Raw genomic sequence first — 19,620 nt, 5'->3', positions numbered from 1 at the left:
TGTACACTGGGAAAAGTCTCTTGGATCAAGGGTCCAGACTCTTAAAAATTTGACGAGATAAAACACTCTTGATTCCAACGGATTTTTACGTAAATCAAATGAAAATCCGCTGAAAGTACCGGCTCAAGATTCAATCAAGAGATGATTGAAATCAAAATTGTCAAATTTATTACCTAAGAGTCTGGACTCTTTTTTGATTCATTTGTACACTGGAAAAAGTCTCTTGGATGAAAGGTCAAGGCTCTTGAAAATTTTCCAAGGAAAAAAACTCTTCACTCTATCGGATTTTTGCTTGAATCAAATAGAAATCCGCTGAAAGTAATGCCTTGGCTCACGATTCATACAAGAATTGATTGAATCAAGAGTATTTTTCTTGTCAAATTTGTTCAGAGTCTGGATCCAAGAAACTAATTTTCAGCGTATATGTACTGTCGCGAAAAAAGGAACAAAATATGCTGAGAGGAGATGACCCACTATGATTGAAAAAAAGGCGAAGTATTTTTTTGCAAGAGTTGAAGACGGAATTGAATAAATATGCTTCAACTCATAGCTCGTCGTTTCTCCAACGAAGCGCGTTACTACCTATCAACGCTGCGAATTTTTCGCACGGAGATTGTAGTTTTCCCGGGTGACCGTTGGGCATTTCTGACTGAAAATTTCGTTGATTATTTTTCTGATTGCGCGAGAAAATCAGCTGAGTTCTTGATAGAAATTACGTGGCATATTCTTTTAAAAAATTGAATAGCTTGAGTCTGTTTTGAAACCTTTTGACTTGAGATACGTTCTCTCCTCCACTTTTTGGGCCTTAAATTTTAGATCGAACTAAAAACTATTGGAGTACCGTACATTTTGAACTTGAAAATTTATTTTCTTTTTTCAAATTGAAATGATTATATTGAAAGTTACCGAGGGTCTTCTTTCTGTACGAGGATAGATTAATAAATTTCCATTTTCAAATAGAAAATTTGAGGAGGCTGGATGAATTGCGACAAAAAAGGTGGGTTTTGCACTATTCGAAGAAGTGTTCACATGATGAATTGAATTCCGAGTAAAATATTATGAAAATTTTTGACAACTTTCCGGGGAATTTCACGTTTCACCGAGAGATGTTTGGCAACGTTCAAAGCTCTTAGCCTGCCGAAATACCAAAAACGCCGAAGAAATTTTTAAATTTGTATTTATCTATTGATTTATGTCGATACAAATATCAGCATTGGTTCGTGTGATCATACAGTGCGTTGGAATAATCGCAAGCTCGCACATAGTTGGATATTTTAATTAAAACTAAGCAGAGTAGACAAGAGCAGTTGTGACGGAGAATTCTCGGCGCGGGGATTCCTTTGCAAGCACGTGGAAAATGCTTTTAAACTGCCGCTAGGGGTGATATTCAGACCGCTGCAATGTCACCTTGGAATTGAACCATCGGTTTAGTCCGTGGGTAATGACCGTAAGGGAGAGAAGGATTGCGAGTTGCCAAACGAGACTAAAAAGATGATAGTTGGAAAGGATGCAATTGAGATATTCTTTACAGAAACGACTACATCACATTTACTAACATATATTCTAGAAAAATGGGAGGGGAATGCAGGTTTTTAGGAAGGCATCAAGATCTAATCACGTTTAATTTAAAATGAAGCACGAATTTGCACAATCGGAGCGGCATCATACATAATTCCACATAGTTTCCAAAAAAATGGCCCAATTTGGTTGTCTGACGTAATACCTCATCCCTTCACCTATTTGATTAGGCTCACCGCTAGAGGCACAAATAGTGCACCCTCGCGTAGGGCACCAAACGTGGGGGCGGCAAAATTCCCCGTTTTTTTTAATAATTTAAATTTCAAGCGACTCTTGGGTTTTGTTTGTTATTTTATAACCTATCCTGAACAATATTCAGCGTCGTTTTTTAACTTAAACAGTTACGACTCTTACGTTCTCAGTAATCATTCTCATTTGATTGCCATTATAGAACATTGTTCCCGTCTTTACAATACTTTTCCAACTCCACCCCTTCCACTCATTAATTCAAGGGGGCGCCAAAAGAACTATCTGAGTAAAGGCCCTACACTCTCCATGCAGTTGCTTTTTGGAACCTCTCGGGAAAATTATACATTTTTGACTGGAGACAAATTGGACTACATCTTGCAATTATTTGGAATAACAATAAGTTCTGACTCATCCGTAAAAACACTTGCGTGGGTAAGGAATCTGATGGCACATGCGTTGTTCCTAAACTGAACCAGAAATCGTAGTTTTTGATTGCAAAATAAAGTCAAATTATCATACCGATGTCTCAACTCAAATCATGTATCTTACTTGTATTATTTACTTACATAATAATCAATCTTCTCTCTTGAAATGATTTATGATTTTTCTCATGTTTGAAAAAAAGCTCGTATTTCTTCATTTTCGTTTTTTTCTGAGTGAATAAGATGAAAACGGAAATTATGGAACGCCGCGGTCAAGGTACGAGGTTTCTAATTTCAGTGATCACAATTTAAGGTAATTTTATGAAATTTCAGCACGAATTGATAACACTGTAGTGGCTGAGGTGTGAAAGTCTCACCCCGACTTTTCTTCAAACTCCTTAAACTGTGTACTCGAGAAAAATTCCCCGACGTTCTTATTCGCAGTCATTATTTTGCACTTGAGCAATGTTGCCAATGATAAGTAAAAACGCCATATGAACCATTGGACGTTGCCAAATTTATTCTAATAAAGCACGAATTTAAGGCGATTTTTCATTTAATTTTTCAGAAGATGTATTCAGCAATCTATGTTACGGCGCCTGACAATTTTGAGAGAAAATATTCATAACTTTTCTAAAAGATACATATTTTATCGAGGAAAATTTGGACCAATTTGAATGTTCCCACTGTGTTCTTCCAAAATTCCAAATTCAGAGTGCACCCACTGGAAACACATAAATTTGAGAAAAGCGTACATGAATTTTGCTGCCGCTGTTGCCAGGTGTAAAATTAAAACACCATTGATAAGGAAAATGATGGTTTGAAATTTTTTATCGGAGCTTTTCAAGAAAAAAGTTTAGCATTGGAAAGTAAAAATCGATATTTTTATATCAACTCTGCGTCTGACTCTAGGTCAATAGGTCCCGGGTTCGAATCCCGGTGGTGGCGACAAATTTTCATGGAACTGACGAGTGGATCTGTAAGCAGAATTCGCTCGGCCTTAATCCGTGAAAATTTGTAAGCCCGAGCATGGATGTCTACCAAACTCCCTGATGTCTTCGGACAATAAATAGTGCCTATAGATGGCTGTAGATTCCTAAAGGAATAGAAGCCACTAAACTCTCAATAAAAAAAAAATATATCAACTCTGTCTCTCTACCGAGCTAAAGAAATTGAATCTCCACCTCGAAGGCCCTTTAGTCCTACTCCTTTACAAATAAGTGGAGGAAAGACATTTACAAAATCACGCGCATGTCTCTAGACTCGTGCCGCGCCGTAAGAGGTATGTGTTGGTTGTCTCAGTTTACGGATACCAATTTGACGAATATAGATTCCTACCGGTTAATGAGTTGAGGCAAGTTGTCCCTAAAGTCGAATGTGCCACCCGACACTTCCGTTATAAACTCTTCCTGTCTGTATTTTAGCGCGTGCTTTACATCAGGTATCAGTGAGAAAATAACACGTTTCCAATTTCAAGCTCATTTAACGGAGGATTAACTCGAAACAGTTATACACTTCCCTGTACCAGTAATTGTTATTGTTATGGGTGATTTATTAAAAATTACGCGTACTCGTTGTCTCAAATTATTAATTATCGCAGTGAGAAAGTAAAATACTGAGCCAAAATTATTCATTTGAGACCACGGAAAAAGAGACCTTGGGCGAACAAGACGACTCAAAATTTTGATACTGGCGCTGGTGCTTGGAGATTAATTTTACAAATGATATAACACAGAAAATGGCTGCATTTTCCACTCCAATCTAGAGTGCGAGTACCTATTTAGGGAGAGCACGGGCATGTGGGTAATTTTGAGGTTAGATGGTGGAGCTGTTAAGGCCCAAAGGGTAGCCTGTCTATACATTCAAATTATCCAGTGATTTATTAATACAATTGTTACGACTAGTCCTTATGGTAAATCATGTATTGACTTAGTTTTTGTATAAATTTACTCATTTTTGCGGGAAAACGCTCATTTTTGAACATTTTTGGCCATTTTGCTTTGATATTGGAATCTGAAGATTGGCAGTGAGATTTCTAGTTTTCAAAGGTTTTCTGCTTTTATGGGCCCCAAGAGCTCCATATTTCGACATGGAATTGATCTATTCTTAGTAAGCAACGATATTTTCATCAATAATTCTCTTTCTGGTGGTTAAAATTTTTGTTGTCCATATTATCCTGTGCCATTCAATTAGCACCTCTTTGCTACCATTTCAGAATGTGCGAAGTCAGTCATCGAGTCATTTGGGTTTATCTTGCGCCTGAATAATTTTATGATTGACTCAAATTCAATTTAAAATTGGACAAAAGCATAAAGGCACTGGCCTATCATGCACCGAAATCTCTTCTCAGCCCATTTATGATGGAAAGCCTTTGTTCTTAGTCGTGTAGCACAGTCTGCACAGGTGCTAATCTGAGAATAACACTCAACCAGCTGATCAAGGCTCAGCATTCTTTCTTTTTGAGCATCCAGCGGACGGCTAACTGAGCGATACCTTTAATCTCTAACACATCTACCCCTCCCGCGAAACAAAACAAAGACGACACCTTTAAACAAACCTAATAATGCGGCTGTCACTCGCTCAAAGGTGTAAAAGAGCCCCAAAAAAGGGATGCGGAGAGGGTAATTTACCTTATCTGATACAGCGGAAAAAGATCTTCTGAATGGCGCCTAATACCTTGGGCGGCCTTCTTTTAAATCCGCGGCTCCTTGGTTCCTTAAAACTCTCAACCTTGTTTTCTACCTGTCCTGAACCTTTTGCAGGAAAACATTAACTTTCGCACCCTGCGTTCCATCTAATGAGGTAGCAGCTAGGGTGTAGACAGAGGTTGATATTATTCCGTCATGTCGGTTAAAATAAATCCTTTAGTGGAAAAAACATAACTGCGATTAATTTGCAGCCTTTTCTAGACTAACGAAGTATGCTTTTCAAAGATTCAGATTTTATTTGATGGCTACAATGTTATATTTGTGCATACCTTTATGTACAAAAACATTATCAGGAGATTTTTTCAGTATTTGAACGAGTAGGTTAGTAATATGAGATGCTGGGGCTCATTCGCTTTTCAGTTCAGTATGTTGAAATAATTAAAATCGATATTTCATCCTGTTAAGGACGTCCAAGCACCTTCAGTATCGAACGCTTGCCTTAATCCATTAACTATTTAATTTAATCTGTTTAATTCATTCCGTTCACGAATCCATTCATTGGTTCAGGTATATCAAAATCTAGAAAAATAACTTGCACTGGAAAAAAACACATTGGATCTAGAGTCCAGACTCTTGAAAATATTGACAAAAAAAGGACTCTTGATTCAATCAGATTTAAGCTTAAATCAAAAGGAAATCCACTCAAATTAAGAGGCTTGGTTCTTGATTTAAGCTTATACCTGATTGAATCAAGAGTCTTTTTTCTTGTCGATGTTTTTAAGAGTCTGGACTCTAGATCCAATGTGTTTTTTTTCCAGTGTGGCAGGTTTGAATATACACTAACAACAATTAAGTCAATATTTATTCACGGTAATAAACCTCCGAATATGGTCCTTTTCATCTACTTGCTTGTTTCTAAGCCGTTTGAAAAATAGGTCTTGTTGATTTGGCATTTCGAATTCATAAATACATACGAAACGATATGTGTTAAATCACCAGCGGTAACTCGAAGAGCCTTGTACCTTATTGTTCTTTCGCTTAACGTCCCTTTGGCAATTTTCTGCCCTTATCGCTTTAAAGTATCTATGTTCAAATGTGTAAACTACCGCCAGTCTCGCATTTGGGTCCTGTTTTAGTGAGTTTCGTATCATTTTGTAGCATAGTATTTTTTTCTACCCTTGCGTTAAAGTCTCCGAGTATACATGGATCAACTACAGTGGCGAGGTGTGAATGATCGATCATCGATCCCATTTGAAGCTATGGTAAAGAATCGAGTATTAAGATGTTTGTTGCGAACACCCTGTTTATTGATCCTTCTCCATAGGTTTAATCGGCAGATCAATCAATATGTCGCAAAGCACGCCACGCCACTGATCAACTACTGTCAGGCGCACATACTTAACAGTGCAGCCATTCGCCAGAGGCTTATCAATCAGGCATGCTTATCGCTGGAGATGGGCTACGTGCCCGAAATCGGTCGGAAAAAATTATTTTAAATGAATGTGCAAAAGAATCAATAATTATACATATATTTTTCCTCATTAATTTAATTTATCCTACGCAGTCCGTGCAATGCTTACGTTTCAATGGAGAATTTGCATGAAAATGTTATATTGCTTCATCTGAAAGTGCTTAAAGAGCTGTTTTCACCGTATTTTTTATAATTTTTTTCTGATTTGGGAAATAGTATTAAAATAGATTTGAAAGTGAGAAAGTGCACCACCTAGTGACGTGATCTGCCGGCATTTCCCATTTAAACACGTGTATTTTACTGGATTAAATCATTTTGTCATATCTTCTCCAATAACTGTTCCATGAACCAGGATCCGCGGGATATCCTCGTGTCCAGTTCACTCTGTTGTTCCCATTTAAACACGGAATTTATCAAATTCCAGACACCTACAAATTCTCTATTGCATATGTCCTACTTTGATGAGGATTGTATCATTTTATAGTATAGTATTTTTTTCTACCCTTACGTTAAAGTCTCCGAGTACACATGGATCAACTACAGTGGCGAGGTGTGAATGATCGATATCTCCCGATTTGAAGCCATGGTGAAGAATCGATTATTAAGGTGTTCGTTGCGAACACCCTGTTTATCGATCATTTTTCATTGGTTTAAACGGCAGATCAATCGATATATCGCAAAGCACGCCACGCCACTACATGCCTTGTGGAAAGTGATAATATGGCATCGCTACAACTCTTGACTCTTTTCTTGGGACGGAAGAGTGAGAGTGAAGATGTCGAGGAATCCTTAAACTTGAATAGAACTCTCAATAGCTACCTCAGTGTTGCCAGTTCACCATAAAAAACTATTTATTAATAAAATAAAAAAAATGAATACACTCTCTCACCCCATGAGTCCCTTCCATTAATAATCACCTGACCTGAAACTATCAACAGAAATATGATTGTCGTAATTTTATTTCCGATATATACACGAATCAATGGAGAATTTGAATGCAACTTTTTTATTGCTTCATCTGAAAGTGCTTAAAAAACCGATTTCACAGTATTTTTTATAATTTTTTTCTGATTTGGGAAATAGTATAAAAATAGATCTAAAAGTGATAAAATGCACCACCTAGTGACGTCATCTGGCGGCTTTTCCCATTTAATTATATGTATTTTAGCAGATTAGATTATTTTGTCATATCTTCTCCAATAATTGTTTATTTCATGAACCAAGGGTATCCTCGTGTTCAGTTCATTCAGCAGTTTCTACTTAAACACGAAATTCATCAAATTTCAGACACCTGCAAATCCTCTATTGAGCGTTTGACCTCGCTCTTAGACTCCTCGAATTCAACGTCAAAATCATTATTTCCTGGGGCGGGATGGCAACGTCGCAGGCTCCACCCGCGCACGCACCGTGCATATACTCATCTTCCCGGGGCGGCGCGGCGGTTAAAAGTAGAATGTGAGAAATACCGAATAATTGTAGCGTTTTCGCGTTGTTAATTATAATTAGCACGATGATGGCCGGCGGAGGCGCTAGGGACGCGGCGGTTCAACGTCACCTGGGACGTATACACGTACACGTCGCTGTCTGCTCCTTTTCAACGAAACAGAAAGTTCGATGTTTTTGAAACTCGTCCGACGGTTTCGTCTCTATTAAGCTCCCACCTCAGTCATTTCCCTTTTGTTTTAGACACCCCCTCCCTTCTCTGCCCTTCCTCGAGATCGTTGAGTCCAACTTACTTATGGACACGTTCCGACGTTCGGTGAGATGGGAGCATTTACATTTCGGAATGAGCCTTGTTTATGATGTATTTAATATACTATCAGGGCTCCATGTCGAATGGTGCATGGTGTTCTTTCGAATAAGGCTATACAGGTGTTCTGCAGGGTCCTGTCGAAGAAGATGACCGTTTGGAATTTTTATTGGATGGGTCAAGCTTCGGTTCAAGCAAGGATCTTGCTCTGATCCAGTTACAAGATTTTTGGTGTGTACAACTTGAGTTCACACGTACTACTGTTTTGTAGACAAACGTCTTATGGACATGCATATGTTGCCAAGTTTTCTTCCTTAAGCTAATAAGTTTTTTTTGGAGGAGGGAGACTTTGATTTTTCGAAGAATTTTACTCACGGTTTTGTCCGGTGTTGCTGATTCCATAAAGCCCGAAAATTCTTTATTTCGCTCTGAAATAATTTGAGGCATGACTCATATCGATGACTCAAATGAAAAAGGCGTACCTTCATTGTAAAGTTAAACATCTGGATGTAGTTTTATTGATTTGAAGAAAAATAACCAGAATGTCCCTTTGAAATTCGCGTAAGTAATCATTGTCCAATGAAAAGATGAAACTCTTAGCGAATTTCAAGAAAGACTTTTGAGTAGTTTTCCTTCAAAATAAAATAAAAACCAAGCCGTTATTTTCAAATTTGCAATTAGAGATACACTTATTTTTACTTTGGCTTCCGGTATAATCTCACACTTCATACACTACTCAACAAGCGTGCTAATTATGTAGCCTTAATGAAAATCGATGGCGGGTGCATTGCAGTAAGTAACTTGTATATTGGAATCACGCTTGTTCTAATTTTTTGTTGACATCGCAATATTATGTAATTGAAAGTGTAAGTTACGCATACTAAGAGAGCTAATTAACATTGGGACCCGTGCGTAAACACAGAAAAAAGTCAGAGTCATGCGGATTTGAATATTAATGAGACCAGGATATCACTATAATAACGAGAAAAGCCACTGGTTTCAGCGTTGGACAAGTATTTGCTCTACATTTCCGCAATCGGGGATAATCATTGGCCCTGCCATATCTGAGTCATGCCTAAAAGTAACGTGTGTCTGTGAGAATTCATTATCAAGGTGTCAATTATAAGGACAACCTTCGTGGTTGACATTAGATGGAAGTTTCGGGAATTTTGCTCATTAATTGCACTAATTAGGTAAACACTCCGCGGTATGAAAATTACGTTTGCAAATTCGAGAATTTCGTTCCTAAAGGTCCTGTTATCCATTTCATGGAAACAGGTTTTTTCATTCAACATTCTCGATGCATTTCCTTCTTTCGGAGTAAGGTTCTCTCATGAACATTTCGGTACATTTAATCTTTCCCTGATCAAGCAGGAATGATCCTGGGTAGCCAGTAAAGATCACCTACATTTTAATTATCAATCGAAGCTCATACGGTTTGATCCAAAAAATGTGCGTTAAGTTCGCTTACTCTGAAGCTGTCTCTTAAAATAATTAATACAAATTTCTGGTATAATCTTTTTGAAGCAAAAAAATAATATTAAAGATGTCTTGCATATGCAAACGCATTGAAAATTGGAATTTTAAAGTGGAAAAATAACATGCAAATACGATCAAACTTGGAACTAAAGTACTAGGGCTCCTGCACGTTCTTTGTTATACTTACAGGACTTTCTGTTGTGAGAAAAGAACTTCGGTCGTGTACTCAGAGTACTCTGTCCTCATAACGGAAACTTCTGTAACTGTAACCGAATAAGTGCAGGAGCCCTATGAACAGAACTATTTTTTTCAAAGCGCCTTCTGGGGATCAGGTAGTGAGGTGGCCAGGGGGCATACCCCTTGATCTCTATACCATAAGCTCCGAGACCTCCTAAATTTGCGTACCTAGTAACGCTTAGCTCGAGCGTTCTACTGGGCCGATTTTCATGATTTTTGCGGTTATCGACAGGTCTGTAGATGAGCCCGTTTTAATCAGATTTTGGAAATAGAATCCAGGTTTTTTATATACGGGTAGACTAGGGAGCTCAAAAAGGGGGGCCAATATTGAAATTCCCGCCAATGAAAAATGGAAATTTCAAATTTAGCGGCAAACTGAACTAAGCGGGAAATGTTTATTCTTGGTCTATTAGGAGGGTAAGGTAAGTGAATCGAAGGTATGCTCCTTTGCTACAGATTATCCAAAAGTGACGGAACGCTCCGTTCCGTTTGTTCCGTTTCGTTTCAGTCTTCGCGTGAAGTTTGAAATAAATGCCGATTTTTTTATTCGATTCTTATTGGTCCAATCGCTCCCGGCTAAAGGAAGATTGGACAAATGAGAGTCAGGTATGAAATCTTTCAATTTTTCTTCGGTCGTTCTTTTGTCGAAGCGGGCTTAAGAGAGCGCGAAGCGCCCGGGGATTGGGCCGCGTAGCGGGCCAAGGGCGTAGCCCGCTAGTTTAGTATACGTTCAAAGTGACGTTTGATTACGTGGGATTTAAATTTTCATCCAGCCGAGCTGTAAATGTTAGACACGCTGCCAATAAGCGCAGCAAAGTGAGGCAGGACGGCCGGCGCGGCTATGACGCGAAGATAACGATCAATCCGCAGCGCTCTGATTTTTCAATAATTCAACGATGATTTATTTTCCGAGTCTTGGGGCTCTGTCTCCGAGGCAAGCAGGACGCCGCGTATCGATGGCGGTTTCGAATTATGCCGCTGATTTTGGAGACAGGATGTTCGGCATGGCAGCCCCGTGAAATAACTCCAACGCCCACGTAGCTGCCACTTACAGGTAGCATTCGGGTAGATCATCCACCCGCCGGCATCAATCAACCGATAAAGTTTACTGGAACACAGAGAAAACTGTCTTGTTTTATCATCGGCGATGGACTAGTAAAACCATTGCTCCGGCTGAGACAACGATGTTCGTCCATATTTCCCTGTCTGGCTGTGACGTCAGGTCGTCTGTCCTGTGGTGCCATATTGAACAGGTTAATGCGCGTGCCAGGGAGGTCCTCACGATCGCTACAACCAACACTGGAAAAAAAAAAAAAACACATTGGATCGAGAGTCCAGACTCTTGAAAACATTGACAAGGAAAAGGACACTGGAAAAAAACACATTGGATCTAGAGTCCAGACTCTTAAAAACATCGACAAAAAAAACTACTCTTGATTCAATCGGATTTAAGCTTAAATCAAGAGCCCAGCCTCTTAATTTGAGCGGATTTCCTTTTGATTTAAGCTTAAATCTGATTGAATCAAGAGTATTTTTTCTTGTCAATGTTTTCAAGAATCTGGACTCTAGATCCAATGTGTTTTTTTCCAGTGGACTCTTGATTCAATCAGATTTAAGCTAAAATCAAAAAGAAATCCGCTCAAATTAAGAGGCTTGGTTCTTGATTTAAGCTTAAATCTGATTTAATCAAGAGTATTTTTTCTTGTCGATGTTTTTAAGAGTCCGGACTCTAGATCCAATGTGTTTTTTTTTCTCCAGTGAAAGACATAAAGAAGGAGCCCTAGAAGAAAAAAATTATGCAAATTCATGCAAACGCTCCGATTGGCTAGAGGCTTGGAGGCAAAATCGGGACAAGTTTGCAAGGTAGACTGTTTCTAAGAGGACAGTAAAAATCAATTTATAACCAATTTTCATTGGACGATAAATTCATTCCGATAAATTTTGGACGAGTTCGGCGACGCACAGCGAATCGAGTCAATAAGAGGGGTTCGACAAAATTTGGCAACTTCAAAAGCTTATAACTCCGTTAATACAAAATTTTGATGTCCTAAAAGTATAGTTTCGTTGGTTTCCTCGTGAAATTTTCTTCTAGATGCACCCTTTGAAATTCAGAATGTGCGGAAAAAAACATTAAACTTTGCGGTTTTAGTCAAAAATGTCATGTCTCTAATTGACTCGATCCACTGTGTGACGGTGACAGATAAATGTTTCTTACACATTAAAGATTTTTCAGTAAACTTTCATTTTGACATGCCACCCATAAAAATATGTTTGCAAGCTGACAACGTTGAGGGGCGAATGAAACCACCCTCTGTGAGTGGGATCACACCCCTAATTCCTCGAGGACTCTGAATTGCATTTTACAACGAAAACATAGGTTATCTATATGATGAATACCTGTTAGCAGTGTTACCTGTGCCAGCGCGGAGAATTAAAAGAAGTGGTCTGGGACGCTGTTGTCCAATTTCTCCAAAAAAAATTCACTGTGTTACGTATACGAGAATGAAATGATGTTGATAGTGGCAATCTCCTCCAGCTAAGGGTGGTTTATTTATTGCACCATCATGATTATCTGTGGAGACTCCTCGAAAGCATTCAAATTGGGTCTCCCGATAGGGGTGAGAATTGAGAGAAGCATTTATACAATCTCGTTAGGTTTGTAGTGCTTTGTCCGAGAGAGCCAAGTTGAGTAATGATGGATCAATAGAGTCCAAAGTCTCGTCTACTGCCCAGTTTGCTTCCTTTTTACAACGTTTTTAAAAAATCCCAAGAAAGCAGTATTGTGAAAGACCTCTAAAAGTCCTTTTTCCGTAAGTTTTTGTCGACACTAATTTCGTTCAACGCGAAGTATGGAGTTCTTTGACTAAAAATCTAACAAACAAATAGCAAGTATAAATTTGACTTTTTTAATTTTGAGCGCACATAAGAAAATTGGGACCTTTGTAAAAACTTACAAAACATTTCAAGTGGTTTACATTTATTTATTTCCCCGTTTAGTTCCTCTGATGGCTTAAACGTGTAAATCTTAGACGAAATAAGTAAATACAACTCAGTAGTGTCAATGTCTCGCAATTATTGTTATCTTCCGTCGCATTCCTAAGGCGCAATGATACAACTATTTGAACTCTCCGGAATGCGTGAGGTATCACGCCGCATTTGAAGGCGTTTTCAAAACAGCCAAGTTCCGCCAACCGGATTGGGCGTCGATCATTTCCGCGAGTAACTGAAAAAGGGGCTGGAAATCGGCGATCATTTCCGCTAGGAAATCATCGATCGTTTCCGCAAGTGCAAAAAATGAATATGCACAACGTGGCAACTCTAAGTTGTTGGAATGATCTAGAAGGAGGTTTGCCGCATCACATGTCGCATCGCGCTGCACTGATAAGAAATGAATGAAAGGTGCGACACCGCTGACCGCTCTCTCGGAACTGAAACTGATCAGTTGGTATCAAGTCAGTGCGTGACTGCGTGTGCGGGATGGATGTTCAAATTTCGGAAAAGTACGTTAGTACGCGAGGCGGAAATTGCATAGTAATTGAAAATTACAAATTGTGTCAAGCAAATGTACTTAAGAACGGAAATGTGCGGTATCGGTGTACGATGAAAAGTTGTAGGTACAGTGTTTTAGTTGATAAATCCCGCGAACATGTTTTGGAAGTTAAGAACGAACATTCTGCACCAAATCACCAATATTCTGATGATGAAATAACGAGACAGAAATTTCTCAACTCAATCAAGAAGCAATCTACAAATGTTATCCGGAAAGAAACCGCCGATCGACTTGCAACATCCATCCAGGCATGGAATACATGCAAAGAAGCATTAGAAGGAGGCTCTGAAACGGCTCGCTTGAGGTACCTGAAGTTTATGGGATACCGATTTCACGGGAAGAAAGTTTAAAGTTTTCGACTTAAAATGTGACGTGATAATTATTTTATCTTAAAAAAAAACTGTGCGCACAGTTTCTTTGTTGTTTTTTTTTAAAGTGGATTTTGAAATGTTGAGATGTGCAAAAATCCTTACCGTGCGGACAGTTTCTTTATTTTTTTTTAAAAAGAAAGAGGTTTTTTGAAATTTTGCGATTTGCATATACGTGATTTAAGGGAGGGGGGGAAAAAGTTCCGAACTTTTACTTTTTACAAAATGAAGTGGAGTTTTGGAACTTTTTGTCAACCGACCTCTTGTATCTTCTTTTGCTACTTCAAATCACAGTCTTCTTCTTGAATCTTCTTGAATCAATGGGTGAGTACATTAATGTTTATTTAGGGGATAGTTTCAGGTTTGCCGACGTTGCCAACTCCTCCAAATGGTAACAAAAATTGTCATGAAATAATTTGCGGAAATGATCGCCGATTTCCAGCCCCTTTTTCAGTTCCTCGCGGAAATGACCGCCGCCCACCGGATTATTGTTTTGCATAGTTCCTATAATTATGTTGTCATGGGAACGGAGTTCCCCATGATATTACAATCGTTCCGTTGCTTTCGCTATGGGATTCCCTATACCTCTGCGACCTTGAGCGTCTCGCCCAGTCTCCGATTTTTGGTTGATTTTCCGATGTATCAAAAACCGTTGTATTTTTTAGCCAATCATGTCTCTACGTCAAGTTGTGTTGATTGCTAAAATTCGCTTTCAGCGAGTTTTTTTCCACCTTGAGATGTCGTGTCTGACTGGTAAATCTGCGCAGAACCACGAAGTTCCGTTTTTAGGCAAATTCTTTTTTTTGGGAGGTTCTGATTGGTTATTTTTCGCCATCAGTTTTCTGTTCGTTGGTGCAAAAGATCGCCTACCTCGTTGCTCTTGAGAAGCCGCCATTATCCCACCTCAAATTTTACAAATAGAAATAAAGAAATTATAACTATTGTGCAAGGTGGAAAACTGCTCTGGAGGACTCGTTACGGATATATGAGCCAAAATTGGAACTCGATTGATTGATTTATTCCATGAATACAGAAATATTGCCTCAGCTTACTGCCGCGATAGCAAATGCATGGTGAGATGAACCTTGAGACACATGATAGCATAGGCAAACAATGTCTCACAGAGAAAGGCGCTTAGCTCATTTTTCTCATATCTCAGAGGCTACGAAGACGCGAATCGCTCAAGGACAACTCTTGTGATAAGTCCCGCCCATCGTCCGAGTCTTTTAAATGCTATTTTTTCTCAGATTGCCGCGGATCCGTGATAGCCTAGTTGACTGAGGCGCCCCATTTTTTTGATAAGGTGCGGGCAATAGGTGATCGGGAGTTCGATACCCGGCGATGGGAGTTAATTTTTAATGGTTGTATTGAATGTTTTAGACCAATCATCAAAAAATAATTAATACTAGATGATAAATGTACGAACATTTTCTCGTGAGTTAATATGTTAAACAAAAATACTGGAATATACCTCCTTCATATAATCAGCCACATGTTTCCCCAAATTAATGACGTTATTTTCTTTTTTTCAATAAAGTTTATTTGCATTCAACGTTCGTAAGTTAAGCAAGATGTACCTATTGATACAAATAGAAAGACATGAAAATAGTATGTCTAACATTTCAGTTGTTGTTGTTTTTTTTTTTTTTTTGTTTGTTTTTTGTCTTTTCAATAAAACAAATTGCCTTGGACTAGAATCAGTGTATCTCTGAAGACAAAAGCTAAGTTTTTTGATACAGAAATACTAATATATTCATCCGTTATATAATCAGGGAGATGTTGACCCAAATATTGATGTATATTTTCTCTGTTCGCCCAAATTAATGATGGTATTTTCTTTTTTCAAAAAATAAATAAAGCAATGACATGAAAGTAGTATAGTGCACATCGAACATTTCAGTTACATCTATTTGAATGAAAAAATGGCAACTTAGGAGGCACATAGGTCACTTATGATGCGTATTCGGGCATATGTGTAGAGTAAAAATATCATACTTTACGCCGAAAAAGCGAAACTGAAAGTTAAATGCGTTAACTTCCGAAAACCATGTATAATCCAACGAAAATAAATAATTGGTAAATAACAGCTTTCTTGTATGCAAAGAAAAAAAAATTAAAAATGTTAAAAAAGAGATGTTGACACAAAATTACATAGCCCCTTCAATTCTGAAGATACTGCAAACGAACTGTACCTTAAAATTTTCATATCCTAGAAGCTAAAGTTCCCATGACGAATATTGCTATCACTAGCGATTGCAAAAACCAACTTGTTTTATTTCCTACCATTTGTTTGTTTTCAATCGTCCTATAACAACTACTCATTTGCTGAATACACTTCTGGCTGGAGCGCATTTTAGGTATGCATTCACCACTGCAAAAATGTCGAAGGAAATCGACAAGCCCAGCGTGCATGAAAGCTATTTCAATTGAGGACACCGCACCAAAAACAGCCTATAACTTGAAACCGCGTTTTGAGAAAAACGCGTTTAAAGTTTTGTTTTTGATTTACCGCGCAGACTTTTCTATGCAGGTAACCTGTTTTGGTGTTTTTGGGTGACCTTACCCTTCTTTTGAAGGATGCCGGGTAGATTTTGAGATACATTTTGGGTTCACATTCTAATATATTTAATTTAAAAAAGCGGTTTAAAGGCCATTATTACGCCCAACAGTCATTTTGGTGGCAATATGAAGTATAAATCATTTTAATCACGCATGATTAACGCAAAATGAAAGAATATCGATAGTGAGTAAAGAAAGGGGTCACTAGCACCTTATAGGCCCTTAAGTTTATAGGCCCGTTTATAGGTCTTTCTTGCACCCATCGATCCAGTGATCGATTTAACTCGGAAAGAAAAGGTTTTCCGACCTCGAGCCGTAACCTATCGATATTCTATCGCTACCACAGTATAATCCAGGGTACGTAGAATCCGACAAGCAGATGGGCGTAATAACGACCTATACGCCTATAGGCTGTCCTTTGTGCGGTGTCCTCAATTGGAGTTGGGTATAAAAACAATTTATGTAAACCCTTCCAACGCTGTTCGGTGGAGCTGTATTTTTATGTTTTCAGTATATTATTTTTCCCGTTATCGTCAATGGAAATTCTTTCAAGATCAAAATCTTAGGGTATACTTCGGACACGATGGCGGTTTAAGGTTTGCAGTTCAAAATATGTAATTACTAGGGGCTTATGGGGCTGCTTCGCAGCCCCTTATTTTTCCTGTACATTTTTCACTTTCACATGTTTTTTTTTTTTATTTATTTTCATTTAATTTTCTGTTTTGTCTTTGAATCGGGTCTAATTATTTCTTTGAGAGAATAAATATAACAAATGTTTTCAAAAATTGTAATTTTATTTAGTAAACTTTAAACTAAAATTGTGTTTTAATCTTCATACGAAATTATTTTTTAGGTTTTACATTTGTTTTCAAACTAATTTTAAAGAAGATCTTTTTTTACTTTTTAAATACTTTGCTTTTTTTTCGATTAAATTGTTGATTCTTCTTTTGCCATTTCTGTCCTGCTTTTCTTCCTATATTTCCTACAACTTTGCTCTTCTTCTTTCCTCCTTTTGTCTTTTCTTTTTTTGCTTCTTCTTTTTCTTCTAAATTAAAAAAAATAAATCAGAAGAAAAAGGATGAAATGAAAATGGAAATTAATAATAAACATATTTATACACATTGAAAAGAAACAGCGTGAAAAGTTCTGATCGGAAATGAGAAAAAAAACTTGGAGGTTATTGCCTTAATGAGGAAAAATTGGCAATAGGAAAAAGATGGAACCAATCATGAAAAACCGTAAATAAAAAAAAAAAAAAAAAAACGCGGGAAAAGAAAAATGTAAGTTGATGGCAGTTGAGTGTTGGAAGTAACCTCACTTAATGATGATTGTTGAATGAAAACAGCTGATAAAAAGACAGCAAACAGTAAAGTAAGACGCGTAGCAACAAAACTTCTCCGAAAAACAAAAAACAAAAAACCCCCACTTCCCCTCATCCAATTTATGAGTTTTTAGGGATTTAAAAATCGGGGACGAACCCCAGAAAATAATTTATAGTTTTCCCGAAGCATTGAGAACAACACCTTTCAAATGAACCAACGCCCCTCGCAATTAGTACAGTGGTTGATTCACAATTTCATTCTATTTTTCAAATTAGATATTAAGATGAGTAATAGATAACCAGTGTCTTTTGCCTTGTTCAAGGCACAAGACTGTCATTGTGCGATGCATCCTTACGCCCTATAATTGTTTAACAATTTTATTAAAACCGCCCGCAGCTAGCATATTCTTCAGGTTACTGGGGATAATTTCCCTTCAAACTCTCAAAATTAGATTTTTAAGTCCAATTTTTCAAAAATCGCTGTACCAAAAATGGCACCTCTTTAGAGCGAGGTATCTTCTTTTTATTTTTAAGGTATGTTCTGCCGTGCTAAGGAAAAGAGCCGTATAAGCCATCAGGCGTGGCCGAATTTCCTTAGACAAGTCGCGAACTTTCGGAGAAAATTATGAATATTTCTCTTCCAATTTTTCGGAGGATTTCGTTCAGAATTTGATCGAGAAACTCTGAAAATTTCAAGGTCAAATGTTCGTAGCTTTCTTCAAAAATAAACTTTTTCTGAGAGAAAATATGGCGGTATTCGAATGCTCGCACGGCGTTTTTACGTAGCACGGCAGCATATTTGGACGTGCTTCCATCAAACGGAACCATGTGCATTATGACGTGAGCCTTGTTATGCATGTATTCTTATGGGTCTCAGGGCTCATGTCTTAATGCACATAGTTCCGTTTGATAGAAATGCGTCCATTTGATCTGCAGAGCTTCAGATGATTTCAGACCGGTGACTTTCGTGTAACTCTTCTGAGGAGAAATCAGCTCATGTCCAAAACGACTAACTCTGACAATAGCGTGCGTCTTAAATTGCGCGTGAGGCCAAACCCAAAGAGAACTAATGGCTAAGCAAACCTCAAGTGAGACTCGGCTTCAAGCCTGGTTTACATTAGCGAACAAATTTACGGAGAAGACGAGAGGGTCCAATCGACAACCCAGGATTCGATCTTTCGATATCAATAGATCGAAATTGAGGCTGCTGATTGGGTTTCTCGACAGCTTTTGGTGTTTATCGGGTCCATTGTAAACTGGGTCTTAAGAACATCGCTTCGCTAACACTTGGATCCCTACTTGCTAATTGCAAACTCGATCATGAATTTCGAGGCGAGAAAGAGGAGGTAGCCTTTTCGAGTAAAACAAATAGTCGAAGCAAAAATTTGGATGCAGCGCGGTAGAACTATTAAAATTTACATGCGTCAAAATTTAAAAATAAAATAAAATAAATTTGATAGTTTATACTTAGGAGCTCGATATCTCCTTCACTACCATTCAAAATTAACAACTCACTGATTACGCTGCCCACAAGATAAAGGTGCCTTGGAATATTAATTAAATACCGAGAGTATGGAAAAATTTAGAAGCCACACAGCGGATCAAGTCAATAGAAGAGGTCGGACACAATTCGGAAACTTTAACTTACTCTGCTGTAGCGGTTAATTCAGCGTTTTGTGAGTTGCTGCACACTTGTTTACATCCAGAATGTTAGATCAGCATCCTGTCTTTTTGGTGTGCGTAAACGCATATTTGAACAGGCAGCAAAGTAAAAGGTAACTCATTTCGTAGCATAACATCGGTATTACACTTCTCGGCTATTTTTAGTTACTTTCGTTGACTTCTGAAATCTGGGAGGACCCGCTCGTAGCTGATTACCTTGTAATTTCAGAGACCCGACGACGACGCGAGCTGTGTCCAAGTAAAAGTGAAAGATGAGGAACCGAGTAAACGGTGTTTGAACTCGGTGCTCCAGCGCATGCTGGATCCGCCGCTCCTATGACATAAAGACGTATCTCTATTAACACATAAACCCCGGAAAGCATAGT

At 38.2% G+C, this 19,620-nt stretch overlaps 1 protein-coding gene across 1 annotated transcript in view; it reads left to right on the top strand.

The window, feature by feature from the left end:
* The window catches only part of LOC109044390 (uncharacterized), a 57,027-nt gene that overhangs the window by 642 nt on the left and 36,765 nt on the right, over positions 1 to 19,620 (top strand). The window lies entirely within an intron of this gene.

This window comes from Bemisia tabaci, chromosome 8 (assembly GCF_918797505.1).
Source record: "Bemisia tabaci chromosome 8, PGI_BMITA_v3".
Classification (NCBI taxonomy): Eukaryota; Metazoa; Arthropoda; class Insecta; order Hemiptera; family Aleyrodidae; genus Bemisia; species Bemisia tabaci.
This window is presented reverse-complemented; position numbering and strand designations above follow the sequence as displayed.